Raw genomic sequence first — 15,304 nt, 5'->3', positions numbered from 1 at the left:
CTGATTTCCAGAACTGTGGGTTAAGTTTGTTAGTTTGAAAGTTCATATAGGTAGAAAATATATTTTTAATATTTAACCTCTTCCCCTTAATATGCCTATGAGATTCATTCATGTTGCATGCAATGTTTATTTTTGTGAATAGCTATGGAGTATTCTACTGTGTGCAGACAATATAATTTATTTACTTATTCTATTATTAATGAACATCTCATTTATTTTCAGTTTAGATCTATTATGAATAAAACTTACATAAACATTTTGTCCATATGAGTCTTTTGGTGCACGTTATTATTCACTTTTAGGGGGGCAGATATATACCCAAGGGTGAAATTATTGGGTTATATGGTATACATATGCTTTCTTTTAGTAGATACTATCAAATAATTTTCCAAAGGAGTTCTAGAAGTTTATACTTCCATCAACTTTATATCCTCACACATACTTGGTAGTCTCAGTTTCTAAAGAAAAAAATATTATGTTTTGTAATGGTATTTACCACAGTTTTTAATTTGTATTTGTCTAATTGCTAATGATACTGAACACATTTTTATATGTTTATCAGGCACTTTGATACCATTTCTCATGAAGTCTCTGTCAAATCTTTTGCCTGCTGTTACAATTAGGTTGATTATCTTTATTGTTATTGTTATTATTATTATTAATGATTTGTAGGAATTCTATGTTTTTTATATGAAATGTGGTGTCTAAATGGGGAATCTCTGGATCTGATGGGGATCCCCCAAATGTGGGGCAATGTGTGAGTGGAAGCCAATGGTGCTGGCTGTTAAAGGATTCACTCAAGGCAGAACAAAGGAGACAGCTTATTGAATACACCACAAAAAAGCAGCAGGCAGGACAGTGGAGAAGAGGCTGTCTGCAAGGAGGCAGTGGGAGGGGACTGTTTTTAAAGGGGGAAGATGAGGAAATATCTTCCCTTTATTATTATTTGTGCCTAGATGTAAGTAGCCCATTGGTTAGTTAGGGTCTATAGATATTTTGAAGTGGCCACCTGATGGACCTGTTTGTATTCAACCAGGTGGTCACCATGGCCCTTTCTACATTCCATTGCTCAAGCCAATTTGCCTAAAAGCAGCCTCTACATGAAGCATTGGTCAAATATATGTGTTGCTAATATCTTCTCTTAGTCTGTGAATTATTTTTTGAATTATCTTTTGTTAAACAAAAGTTCTTAATTTAAATATGTCCAGTTTATTTTTTTTCTTTATGGTTCATGTGCGTCTATGCATGCACAAGTTAGAGAAAGGCAGAGAGAGAAGAAAAAAGAGATCCTATTTAAGAAATTTCAATCATCCCAAAGTGATGAATCATGAAGCTATTTTCTTGTAGAAGCTTGATTCAACACTGATGAAAACATTGAAGACGAACAAAGCTGGAGGACTTATCCTATCAGTTATCAAGATTTACTGTAATGCTGTAGTAATGAAGACAAAGAACTAGAGGTACAAGTATACATATGGACCAAAGTAATCCAAGTAGTATAATGGAACACAAAAACAGATTCAGGTATATGCGTATCTGATTTATGACAACCCATGAAATGCCTGGTTACTCTCTATGGTAAAATTTGAAACTAGCCTGCCTTCAATTACAAAAGAGACAGAGGCCACTGCCTTTTGAATATGACAGTAGTTTCATATAGTTTCTGAAATAGAAGAAGATATCTACCTTGGCTCTTTAAGATCTATGAAACTAGATGGTAATTGGCCCTCCATGAAAAATAGTGTCTTTGTTGCACTGCCAAAGGAAGTTTATGAAAATGAACTGAATAAGTAATATAACCTTACATTTATATGGTATGTCTAAGTGTATTAACCCCCTTATTAAAAGCATGGAAATAATAAACATTTCCTTCTGGATTGTAATAGATGGGGTTAAGATAAGACTGCATATAATCTCTTATGTAACATCATGACAATCCAATTTGGTACACATTTGTCATTAACCTCACTTTTCAAATAAGTAAAGTGACACTTAAAGACATTATATAACTTACCCGAGTTTGCACAGTTTGTAGAATTCAGTGTCCTGATGAGAACCAGGTATTTGGTTACATGGTGTGCTCTTGCCTTTAAATAATACTCTGCAGGGAAGATTTGTTCTATGAGGAAGTCAGTGCAAGGAAAATGCTTACAAAAGATCTGAGAATTTACAGCAGACAAAGGGCATGAGTGCATAATAATCAGAACAAAGTGAAAGACTGTGAAGATTGCAAATCATGATTGTGGAGGCACTTCTAGTTTAGAGTCCAAGTGACATCATCAGGGGACCTTACCAGGGTCCAACTTGCAGGAGTTGTGAAGATTAGCTTCATGATTCAGGGGAGCCACAAACAGATAACAAAGCCACAATCAGATACTTAAATAGAAAGGAGCCCCATGGCCCAGATAAGGGAAGAAATTTATCAGCTTTGTTACATTCATACATGCAATCACTCAATTAATATTTATTGAGGTATTACTAGGAATCATGTCCTCTTTTGGGCACTGAGAATACATAGAATGACCAAACATAAACTGCACCACCTCCTGAAGTCTGCGGTCTAGTATATAGTATATTCAGTGCATTTTGGCTGCTGCACTATAAATGTCAGGCACTTTGAGATTCTGGGAATGAAAAGGTAAATAGTCCGCTTTCCTCAGGAATTTCTTGTTCAATAGGAAATCCACCTGCGATATGGGAGAATTCTATTAGAAATTTGCCCAGAAGTTATGTGGCAACAATGAACTGAAAAGTCTGGATATGCTAAATTGTATTATACTACATACTAAATAGTAAAATATTAAGTACTCCAGCTGTTATTTGAGCTAGAGGATGATAAATAAATAGGACTTTAATAGCAAAGAAGGATGTCACAGACAGAAATCATCTATAAGAGGAGGAAAAGCACTCTGAAACTAAGCATAATCAGATGTTTTGATTTATTACTCAAAACTTGAGAAATGTGTGTATATATGAGTGTATGGCCATGTATATTGAAGTCTCTATCTTCATGACATACTGGTATTGTTGCAGGATTTTTTTTTACCACAATACCTGAGATTCGCTGTCTTGCTGCTTTGAGGAATGAAGTCATAGACATAAAATGAGCAGCAGGCAAAAGTTTATTAGAGCAGAAGATCAGAAAAGAAGAATAGTATGAAAGCTCTCTTTAGAGAGAGGGAGGACATTTGAAAGTGAATGCCCAACGACTTTGGCACAGGTCCTTGTTTTAGAATGTGCTGGTCAGCTCCTCTGTCCCTTCTCCCTTATTTCTTCCCAGGTTCTACCATTATTGACTGGACAACTCTTGCTGGATTGTCCATTCCTGATTGGCTTCTTTCCATTGAATGAGGGGTGGTCTATGGCCATACCTTTCCTTGTAGGTCATAGATTTTATGGTCTACTTACTTTTAGTCAGGTCTTTTGTTAAATTCCTGGGGGAAACCTGATGGGAAGTAGGTGGTGTCTGTTACATTCTTTAGAGGGAATGGATGCCTTATGGGAGGTTGGGGGGTTGCTGTGGTCAGACAATCCCAGCATTGTTTTAAAATATGTCTTTTTCCCCACCCAGAGACTTCAAGTCTTAATCTTTACCTCTCTGCCAATTTTATCCTATCTTTTCCTATTATAGTATCTTTTTCTTTTGTGTTTCCCCCACCTCCCCCATTGGATTTTGCTTTGTTCTCTGAAAGAAAGAAGGTATTATTATTTAATAATAATGTTTTTTCAGATCTTTCTGGAGGAAAATTAGTGGAATATCCTAGGGGCCAAAATAAGGTAAAAAGTATATAGTCATGAGTTATTTTGTATTATGTTTGAGGTGAAGGAATATGAAATAAAAAAGTAATAGAGGTTGGAGGCTATTGTGACCGAATTTTCTGGTCTTGCCAAAGAGTTCATAATGAATCCCTGGAAAACAGTCTGTTGGGAAGGAGGACTAAACATTCAAAAATCACTCACTGTAGCCATACAAATATTGTTGTTGTTGATGGGAGATGGTATTAAACTGGAAGCACAATCAGGGCTCATCTATAAATCCTTGAACATTTTGCACCCAGAAAATTTCACATGATTTCTGAAGTAGAAGTCGCAAATTACTTAGCCACTCTTTTTTCTCCCACGTCGTAAAATAGAAAGCTGGAAAAGAATTCTGCTTCTTCATCAGACCAGCATGGTTTATATATTGGAAATGTATGGTTTGTCATTTATGTCTTGCTACACTGTTGTTTATAAAGAAGAGTGTTGATTCAATCCAAGTCAAGTGTTTATGGAAACTTAATTGCTTTAGTTTTATCTGCTGGTTCTGTCAATTCCTGGCATTGCTCTACCCAACACAATGCTGTCCGTATTTATATCACGGATGTCTTCATATAGAGTTGCTATCCAGCTTCAAATCTGGTTTTAAAGGAATTTGGGAAGTGTTGGAAAGCAAAGAATAACTTGATTTGCATGTGAGCCCCAAACATGGATGCCAGTTGGCTGCTTCCATTCACATCTCTCCTATTTTCATACATTGTTCTTTTTCTGTTTAAGCTTCTCAGCATAGTAAGAAATGATCTGCAGTGCCTTTTTTTTCCCTCAAACAAAAAATCAAGACACATTGGTCTAACATATGATATAACAACATGATGGAATATTTTTAATTGGAACTATCCCAGAAAACCCTCAAGAGATAGATGAAGACTAATGTGTTTGTAAGCACATGATGTTTGTTCAAATATATGCATTAAAAATACTTTAAAAAATCAATTATTTATTTAAAAAGCATAAACATATAACCGCAAGAAAGGAAGAAACAAGGATCTATGTGTTAAACATGATTTTAAAATGATTGTACAAGAACAGATACATACATTATGGATGTAACATCCTGAGGGGCAAGAGTCAACCTCATAGTATCTCTCTTGTATGCTTTTTGTGCTGCACAATACACACCCACACCCACAACGCCCCCCAAACACACACATACACACGGCATTTCCAATTTAAAGATTTCACTCCCATTTTCTATTGGCCCCAGATCTTGTCTCTCTTCTCTTTACCCATAGTTGAACTTTTACCTACTAAAGACCCATTTGAGGCAAATTATTTGTTCACATCACTCAGAAATATTGTATTTATGCTTCGGTCTTTTATGTTGCAAGGCCTCAACAATTCTAGACTTGCCTAGAAACTTGGGCCCACGCATTTGAAATTCTCTAGACACTGTGAAATCCAAACATTTGCCACAGAGAATAAAGCCAAACTAATTTTTTGAATTTAATTCTAAGAAACTTCTTGATTGTCACAGCCCTTGATCCCCCCCGCCCCCCCATCTTGTCCTATAACTTATAGCTCTTGTAGGAGGTGGAAAACTTTTCCCTTTTTCCCTTCTAGTATCTTTGGTCTAATAATTATGTTGACATGATGTAAAAATTCCCTTGGGCCAAAAGGTGAGGGGCTTGCAAATGAGGAAATACCAACCACTGTTTGATCTCAAACTTTATTTGGGTAAAAGGTCAGAGGTTGAGCAACCTAGCTCCTCCTGGCTCCAGCAAGTCCCTGAGATGTAAATCCTTAAAGAACATTGTGATTAGAATGGTCAAACATATTCTTCAAGCAACTGTTAAGCAACCCCCACCTCTCACTGCAAAATTCTCACTTCTGTACACCGGCATCACCCCTCTCCCTATATAAACCCTGAGCTATGGCTCGGTGGGGCTCTCTTCCAAGGACTTATTGGGTGCTCTGGAGGGGCCGTCCGGCCAGACTAAAATAAACCTGAATAACCAACCCCTTTTGTGTTTTGTGGGCTTTGTTCTCGGTGATTCTCCTTTGGAAAGGGAGGTATAACAATAAGACATATTAGCAAGAGGAAAACAAAGTTCTTATGTACTGGAGCCCCATAAAAATATGAGACTCATGGGCAGTTGAGGTTTTATATACCATTCTGAGCTAAGGACCAGGGAGTAGGAGTCTGGGACTTCAAAGGGGAAGAAGACAATTCACAGGAAGATGACAAGAGCAAATGTCTCAGAAACAGATGTTTTCCCTGCCCTTGCAAATAAGTCTTTCTGATATTAAAATGTATCTGTGGTAATAGCTCTCTTCCTGCTATAGATCCCTTATCTAAATTCTTTCAGGCAGTTAAGAGAGAGAAAAGGTTTTCCTGAGTCTGATGGGTCTTAATTGTCTTCATTTCAAAACCACAGGACAAAATGGCACATTTTGGGGTCACTTAGTCTGTCCCCCGATTTCCATAATCTGGAATGGAAGTCAGTATACATTATTCTATTTAGCTTCATTTTAGTTCTTTACTTTTTGTAATGAATTATCCCAAAGGTAAGAGGCTTAAAACAATAAATACTACATTTCACAGTCTCTGGGGGTTAGGAATTTGGGAACAGATTAACAGAGCAGTTTTAATTTAGAGTTTCTCATTGTTTGTAGTCAGATGCAATTATCTGCAGGCTACAGGCGTTTATCTCTCTGATGACTTAACTGCTTCCAAGTTGAGTCATTCATAGACTGCAGATTGGTTCTGTTGGTGGGAACCTTTATTTGTTCTCCTGATTAGCCTCTCCACAGGGATGCTTGAAAGTCCTTAAAATACAGCAGCTATTTTCTACTGACAAGTGATCCAGAAGTATAGGGAAAAGCTACAATAACTTATATGACATAGATTTGGAAGTCATACACTATGGTGTTCTATTGGTCTCAGAGACAAGCCCTAATCCAGTTAAGAAGAACACAACAAGAACATAAATAGCAGGAGGCAAGTGAATGGCAAGCTGGGACATAAGTCTTCTCCTGGATTCTATCTGGGACATATATGACCAGGACGCCTGGTTCTCAGGTCTATAGACAGACTGGAACTACACCACCAGCTTTCTCAACTTTCTGGCTTGCAGACGACAGATTATGAGACTTCTCATCCTCCATAATCACATGAGTCAATTCTTTATAAATTATCTATCTATCTATCTATCTATCTATCATCTATCTATGTCTATGTATATATATATCCATATATACATATATATATATATATGTAGGTATATATATATCTTTTATAAATCTCAAAAAAAACCAGGAGGCAAGAATTGTTGGAGCCACCTTGGAAGTAACTGCTATAAAACCCTAACCCCATCCCCTTTTTAACTCTATATCCAGTTTTTCTAACTCCAACTGAAAGGTTTGTAATTTCCCTCCAGTTTTCAGGAAGATAATTGGAGGAAGCAAGAGGTATAAAAGTTTATCTGTCCCTTCTTTCTCAGAAGTAAAAGTGCTTAAACATTTTGCCTGAAACTTAAATGGCAGAGGAAGGACAGATAAATAAAATGCACCCATGCCCCCTCCCCCAAATTCCTAAGCAATGCAAAGTGCCAAAATCATATGAATCTTTCTAAAAATTACTATAGAGATTTAGATATCATTAATTTGTATCAGCCAGGGGGCCAACGGGAAATAGAAGGCATTCCCAAGTAGGGTAATTTGAAAAGAGTTTAATAAAGAGAATTTCTGGAGGTATGGGAAGAGGGATAAGGAGACCACTATAGACAATGCAATAACCAGGATAGTAAGTAAACTGATCACACCTAGCCTGAATCAAGTAGAGATTCAGGAATCTCTACTCGAGTAGAGATATAGGAAGTTGGAAAGTCAGAAAGAGAGCAATGTGGAAAGGGTCTTTTTTACAGGGAGCTGTGGCCTTGGGTATTAGGAACACAGGCAGCTCATGAAAACTCTTCTTAGATGGAGATGAGGAAAGAAACACCCCTGACTTTGGGCAACTTAACCTGAAGCCAGGTTCAAGAAAGACTCTTAATGTATAGACAATTATACAAATATGTGTGTGTTTTAACTTCTCAATTTTAGTTCTTTCTGATACCCAGCCATATTTCCTGTCCTTCGGTTATAAAGGGAATTATTTTCTGTTTCAAGTCAATTTCCAATGTGTGCTTAAGGTAGTTTGTGTAAACTTTCGTTTGGGTTCCGAACAGCAAAATCATCACTGCCTAAAACATATGTCAACATCCATTCTTTTACTGTGCCTCACACTGTATACAGATGTATCTCTTGTCAACATGCAACGGGGACTAAAATGGGACATAAAGCATATGGTTATCAGGTGAGTTGGTGAAGGATGTAGCAAAGCTTACCAGGTGAGTGACAGAAATCAGTAGGGTTATGTTAAGAACCATGTGGAGAAGAGCCTAATTCTGCCAAAGAACAAAAGTTTGGGGAGAAGAGTTAAAGGCAGTAGGGCAGTAGCTCAATCTGAAATTAAAGGGTTTCCTGAAGCAGATACAGGTGTGAAATCCTGTAGGATAGAGTGGCTGTGAAGTAAACTGTGAAATGAAGATGCCGTGTTTGAATCCTATGGCTGCTTCTCACTAGGATCATTGCCACTTAATATCCAATTTCCCTGACTTCTCCACTGTGCTCCAATTTCTCTCATTTCTATAAACATGTAATCATAATACCCACCTCTCATGGTTTCTCTAGTGATTAAATTATTCTAATGCATCTGATGCATCTTGATGAGTTTCAAGCACTATTAGTTATTTTCATCATCATCATTACTATAAATCTAATATCTATTAGAAGGCCTACAACCTAAAAGAAGAAAGGTATCAAGAAAAACACAGGAAAGCTTAGTTTGAAATGATGATTAAATACCATGAATAAGGAAACACGATACAGGTGTATTTATCATATACAAACAGGATTTGGTGTCTTCCAACATGATGCAATCATTCATTTAATGGACACTGATTGAATGCCAATTCTGTGCCAGGTGGTGTAGAAACGATGAAGATATGGTGTGAACAAAACAGTTGCCCTCTGAAGATGGAGACTGCATTACAATGACTTCATGCCTTCAGGAGGTAAACACAGTAATGAGGACAAAGAATGATCAATAAGACAGTGTTGATTATCCATGTTGATGTACATGAACTGGACTTAGATTACCATGAAAATTTGAGAGCATCCTAAAACAGTGAACTTGAAACTTCTTCTATGTACTCTAGTTAAGCTGTTTTCTCTTTGTAGGGAATACACCACATAAAATGATTCCTAAATGTGTGTGCTCTGACTTATGATATTTCAGGATGAAGTTTACCGGCCTCAACAGCAAAATGAAAATAAGTAAGGACAATGTACTGAGGTCTTCATAGAACCAAGTTATGTTAAATACAAAAGAGTTTTCTTTTTTCTAACATGTCTTGCTTATGCTGTTAGTGTTAAAATTCTTATCTCTAATGATTGTAGTAATAGTAGATGGAAGATTTAAAGTTGTTTTTCAAGCTTGGTAGACACAGTTGACAAAATGTAAATTTGGCAGCCCACTTGATCTCCAGACTTCATTTCTCTAAATAGTTTCATTTCCGTGAACCAAACCATTCATGTGAGCCACTAACATAAAGACCGTTAGACTGAGAGCCACAGCAGATATCTATTTATGACTTGTCTCTGAATTAGCCCAGATAGACTTTTGTTTCCTTATTTTTAAAATAAACAAATTGGAAGATATGATCCACAAATTTTTCTACTTGAACAATATGCCATGTTGAATTTTTAGCATTTCCCCCCAGTCCCAAAGTTGTCTTGCTAGGAAAAAAATAAGTGAATGAGTGTCATTGACACTTCTAGTCAATGATAGAGCTTTAGCAAACCAGAAACTAATGTACACATTTTACTACCAACCACAGATTATCTTATTATTTTTAGCAATTATTGAAAAATAAACACTGCAACTCCAAATGATATAAGAGCTAAAAATATTATATAGTTTCTTAAGGAAAATACTACTGCTAAGTGATATAAATTATTTTTTTAATAAACCCAATTCATTTCAGATCATGGGAAACACTCAGAAGTATTGCATTTTTTTCTTTGTGTTCTGCCAGAAAAGTTCAAACCATAAATGATAACCTTCAAAGAGTAATGACTTTTGATTTTGAATATAAATGTAAGAAAAATAAGCATTCCCATTTTTCTGCCCTTTAAATGAAGCAGATCTGAGCCCTTTCTTAATTCACTTCTTGCTGTTCAACCTTTACAGAATTATTTATAATTATTTATTTAGTACTTCCCCAGATACCCTTCTTCTCTCAGCCTTCACCAAAGCCTGACAAATGGACCGACTATTCCATATGGGTTACACAGAACAAGTATCAGTACTTCTAGATCTTCAAAATCCAGAATCTAGATGAAAATAATGGGCTCTAGAGAGTGTACATTGCTACAGTTATGGTACATGGAGAGGAAGATATTCGAGATTACAATTTGACCCAAGAACAGAAGGCAATCAAGGCCAAGTATCCTCCAGTCCTTGGGAAGTACATGTATTTGGATAATATAGCAGATGTCCGGTTATATGCATTGGGAGATACTCTGGAGGAAGCATTTGAGCATGTGCAATAGCGATGTTTGGTTATATGACAGATACTGGGACTGTGGAGCCTGTCCAAACACTAGAAGTAGAAAACCAAGGAGATGATCTAACAGTCTCTTCTGTTTCACTTTTTGGATGAGTGGCTTTATAAGTTAGGTGCTGATGAATTCTTCTTACCCTGGGAAGTCAAGGGACTTCATATTGATTGGACATTTCAAATTACAGCCAAGCGGGTGGGGAGAAGAATTTTCATTGTCCATGTAGCCTCAGGGAACTGAAGTCAAGGTAATAACCCACTCAGCAACACAGGTCTAGAATGAAGAGAAGCCAGAAGTCTTGTGGTCCTTGACATTTGATATATCAACAAGACAACAGCAAAACCCCTGTCCTATAAAGAACTGGGTTTTTGTCCTCTTTTTCAGAACATACCATTACACTATGATATAAATTCTACAGTATCTGTTGGTATATGGAGATTTGTAGAGCAGCACTTTTAACTTAAAGTAATACTTCAAGAAATGGAACATACAGAGGCAGCCTTAGCTCACGTTAACCAAATATTCAAACTTTAAGAAATTCTTCAGGTGGTGAATATGGCTTTTCATCTCTTAGTTTCCTGCTGGAGAAGCAGGTGCCTCCTACTTTCCAGTGGGACATAACTCACCCTGCCGAGTCCCCAGAGGGATCAATGATGTCAGCAGCATCCCGAGATACTCAACCTTCCATAATCAAATCCAGTTTGAAAACAATAATAATAATTTGAGAAATCCTACAACCAGGACTTTGCTTTGTTTCCAAATTGGTTAACACATATATTTTTTACACATATAATAAGAGAGGTTGTGTTTCAGATTCCTGTTGGACAAAGCCATCCTGTTTGCCTCCTGGTTTTCTTAGAAGAAATAATTATATTTGAACAATTGGAAGACTTCTCTAGAAGGAGTCCTGAGTCTCTTTCTCTCTCCTCTCTCTCTCTCAAGACTTTTTAAAATACTAATATACAGACACTATCCTATTTTCCCATGAGAAAAATTCAGTACCCTTACAAATGGGCCCTTTCTTCTAACACGTGATTTTATATTAAAGCCAGTGTATTTATGTAGTTAGAGAAGAAAAGAACAGTTTTAACATTTCTTTGTTTTTTTCTTAAATTACCTAATTTCTTCATTGCTAGAAAACCATGTTAAAATGATTTGAACTTTACTTTTTTTTTAATTAAAAAAAATTTTTTTAATTTATTTCTCAGAGAGAGAGAGAGAGAAACAGTGTGTGCAGGGGAGGGTCAGAGACAGAGGGAGACACAGAATCTGAAACAGGCTCCAGGCTCTGAGCTAGCTGTCAGCACAGAGCCCAATGCACGGCTCGAACCTATCAACCATGAGATCATGACCTGAGCCGAAGTCCGACGCTTAACCGACTGAGCCACCCAGGAGCCCCAGTGATTTGAACTTTTCAAAGTGAAAATAAAAAAGAAAATATGGGCTCCAACTTCTAAAAAAAATACTTAGAGGCAAATTGTGACTTATTTTAAGCATTATTTAAAATTTGAACCTGCCTCCCTCTTTTCTTGCCTTTGTCTTTGTAACCTTTTAAACCTCATTTGGAAATCTCTGCCTTTGCATTTGTTGAGTAAATCATTTCATAGCTGCTTCTGGTAAGGGTGGATGAGATAACACAAGGAGCATGTTTACATAACATGTAGTCATTTTTCACCATTTAAAAAAAAAACAAAACTGTAAACTGAATTGGCTCTTTTTACTTTATAATTACTTTCCCTGTTTGTTGGCGTTGGTACCTTTTATTTTTATGCTCAAAATATTTGCTGATTTATGGCTGTCAGCTCATATTTGAGAATGAAGCCTTCAGACGCTAACTGTAAGCCAGTATGCGAGGGCGGGGCTTAGCCACTGGTAAACTTGACCATAGAGTAATCACATATCAGAGTGGCTCTTCTTTTAGAGACCACCCTGAGGTACCCAGGGGTTTACCTGACAGAGTTACGTAAACTGTGTTGATGGAGAAAGGATCTCATGGGATGCTTAAGTCCAAGTATGGCTTCTCTTGGTTTCCAAAGTGAATTCCAAACAGCAAAGAAATTTTAATGCTTGTGACTCTCTTTTCACTCTTGCTTTTTCCCTCCCCTCTTCTGATTTTTTGTTTTTGCTTTTGTTTCTAATTCATGCACAACCAGTAAATTATTCCCCATTGTTGGGTGGTAGCAATAATTGAGAATTCAGTTTTATCATCTGACCATTTGGTGTTCTTGGTTGATGGAGGATAGAAATCTGTTCTCCACTAGGTGGGACATGATGGGGGCTCGAGTTTGTTAGTCCTTTGCATTTATATGTCTATTTTCAAGCTCAGATCAATGAATAATTTCATGCCTTCTAGTGAAGGAATGTGCGAGTTTTCATGTTTGTTTACTCATGACCTGAAGCTGAAGTTACAGAATTGCAGCTGTAAGCTCTGGATGTGTATTTATACATGTAAGACTGTGTCTATAATCAAGAAGAACATTGCTTTCATTGTGTAAGTAGGAAATGTCTTCCTACCTCCAAAAATCATGAATAAATTATTGTAAAAGGGCTGTATATGACTATACAAAGTGTGCTATGTGAAAGACAAATGCACAGAGAACTTCAAGAGTTAATTTTATTCACTCTATTGCATAAGGAGAGAAGGATGAGGAACATCTTGAAGAAAAAGGTGAATCTGGGGTTTTACAGAGGCAAGTAAACAAAGGAGTCATAAAAGTGTGAGAGTTGCGAGCAAGGGGGAAAAACTGTCTTATCTCTAAATATGTGACATCAGGTGGTCCTTTGTGATTAGCCTTCTCTTGGAACACAGAGTGGGGGGGAGGGTGGTCTTGTATTGTTTTCCAGGAACACGGTGCTCCAGGAACATGGTGTTGAATTGTAAAATTCAACATTGGCAGTTACATGTATTCAGTTAATCTCTTAACATGTTTGTGTGTGATGCCCAATTCTCATTTACGTACCGTCCGTGTTTTTCTCTGTATGAAAGAAGTTAGGATATTTTGATTAGAGGTTATAAGTGGTATTGTTTATGAAGTTTATATGAGGGGCAACACTGACAGGAATACATGTGTATATGTTCTTTTTTTTCAAGGAGAAATAGAATAATTTTATCTTAAAGCTTCAGTTGGTTCCAGAATATGAAAGCATACAGAGCAAGTAACATGCAAAGAAAGGCAAAACTATTCTATCACACCTGAATCTGAGAAGAAGCAGATTCTTCTAACTCACCCCAGCCCTTAAAAATCCTACAGCCCTCTGGGGCGCCTGGGTGGCTTAGTCGGTTAAGCGTCCGACTTTCGCTTAGGTCACGGTCTCGCGGTTCGTGGGTTCGAGCCCCACGTCGGGCTCTGTGCTGACAGCCAGCTCAGAGCCTGGAGCCTATTTCAGAGTCTGTGTCTCCCTATCTCTCTGACCCTCCCCTGCTCGCTCTCTCTCTCTCTCCTAGAAATAAATAAAAATATTTAAAAAAAAAAATCCTACAGCCCTCTGCTTCAATATAATTGAGTTGACATAGTTCTGGTCTCTCCCCCATTGCAAAAATCTCTTTCCCTCCCTGATAACAATCTTTCTGAATGAAAATCTGTCCTTACTAAGTCCGGGTTGGTTTTTTATTTGACATATTACATTTGTGTAGGAACAATGATTTTCTCTTTAAAAAATATTTAAACACTTCAAACATCACAATGTGGAACCCCCAACACACACACACACACACACACACACACACACACAGACCCCAAGGGAAAAAATAATATTTTAATTTAAAAAGTAAGGGACAGAATTGGCTGCTGGCATTCTAGGAACAAAGAGGAAGATTAGAATTTAGAATTCTGATTTAGCATATAGAGATTACCATATAACATGCCTTCTTTTCATTTATTTTTCATAATTTATCCTTGCTCTGTGCTTCATTTTGCATCCCTAAATCCAAAGCTTTTTTTGGTCCAATTTCTCCAATGTATAAAACTCCCATTTTGAGCAGGTGGGGGGCATCTGGCTCTAGAAATAAAGAAGGGCACTGAAGAGTCAGAGGGGGTTAGCTCTTCTAAATAAAGACTTCAATCAATTATTCTATTTCTTATATATCAGTCACTTGTATATATTTATGCTTTCCAGACTGGGCTATAAATTCATGTTCTAAAAATATCATATTTCCCACTAACTGCAGTAGTACAATATTTGTAGGCATAATTGTGTATTGAGCAAATATGAAATAAACATATAGTCACCATATTTGTTTGCATCTATAAATTGCAAATGTCCTTAAGAGTTTGTTCTCTTCTTTTATACAGAGTAAAATATTTTGAGTTTTTAAAATTATTTTATGATAATAATATTATTATTATTTTAAGGACAGGCATTATCATTCAAGTATTGTTATAATTGCATCTGTGAAACCCTGCATTTCTGCTGTGGCAAACAAGACTGAGTTCCCCCCCCCAATTTTTTTTTTAATTACTAGTATGAAATTTTGAAGTGTGAGAAGAAAGTGATTTTTAAAGCGAGCCCTCTACATGTTCCACAAAGGGCTTCCCTGAATCTAAAAGGAGAAATGACTCAGGAATTCCTCTGTTTAGGAGTAGAGGGGAAATGTGTTGTAATTTTAGCAGTGCCAAGGAGTGGTACAGATGGGATGCCGAGATAGCCAGGCAGATGGTGCCAAAGCAAGAATGGCAGCTGCTGGTGCGTGAGAGCGGAGCAGATGGTGCACTGACACGGGCCACGGCAGCTATCAGCAATGAGAAGTCCAAGTTCACATTGGAAGACTTTGCAACAGCTGTCCTGCACCTAGCACAATATGAAGTCATTGATTTCAATGATCACTGGTATAGAGTGTTAGGTAAGGACCACTAATGGTCATCGATCAGAGAATACCTCTATAAGA

At 37.1% G+C, this 15,304-nt stretch overlaps 1 pseudogene; it reads left to right on the top strand.

The window, feature by feature from the left end:
* The first annotated feature begins 10,236 nt into the window (after positions 1 to 10,236).
* Positions 10,237 to 10,828, top strand: LOC120227188 (annotated as a pseudogene).
* Positions 10,829 to 15,304: the final 4,476 nt, after the last annotated feature.

The sequence above is a fragment of the Hyaena hyaena genome, unplaced genomic scaffold (genome assembly GCF_003009895.1).
Source record: "Hyaena hyaena isolate Hyena2069 unplaced genomic scaffold, ASM300989v1 scaffold_2064, whole genome shotgun sequence".
NCBI classification, from domain to species: Eukaryota; Metazoa; Chordata; class Mammalia; order Carnivora; family Hyaenidae; genus Hyaena; species Hyaena hyaena.
The sequence above is the reverse complement of the archived record's forward strand: the minus strand, read 5'-3'. Positions and strand labels throughout refer to the sequence as shown.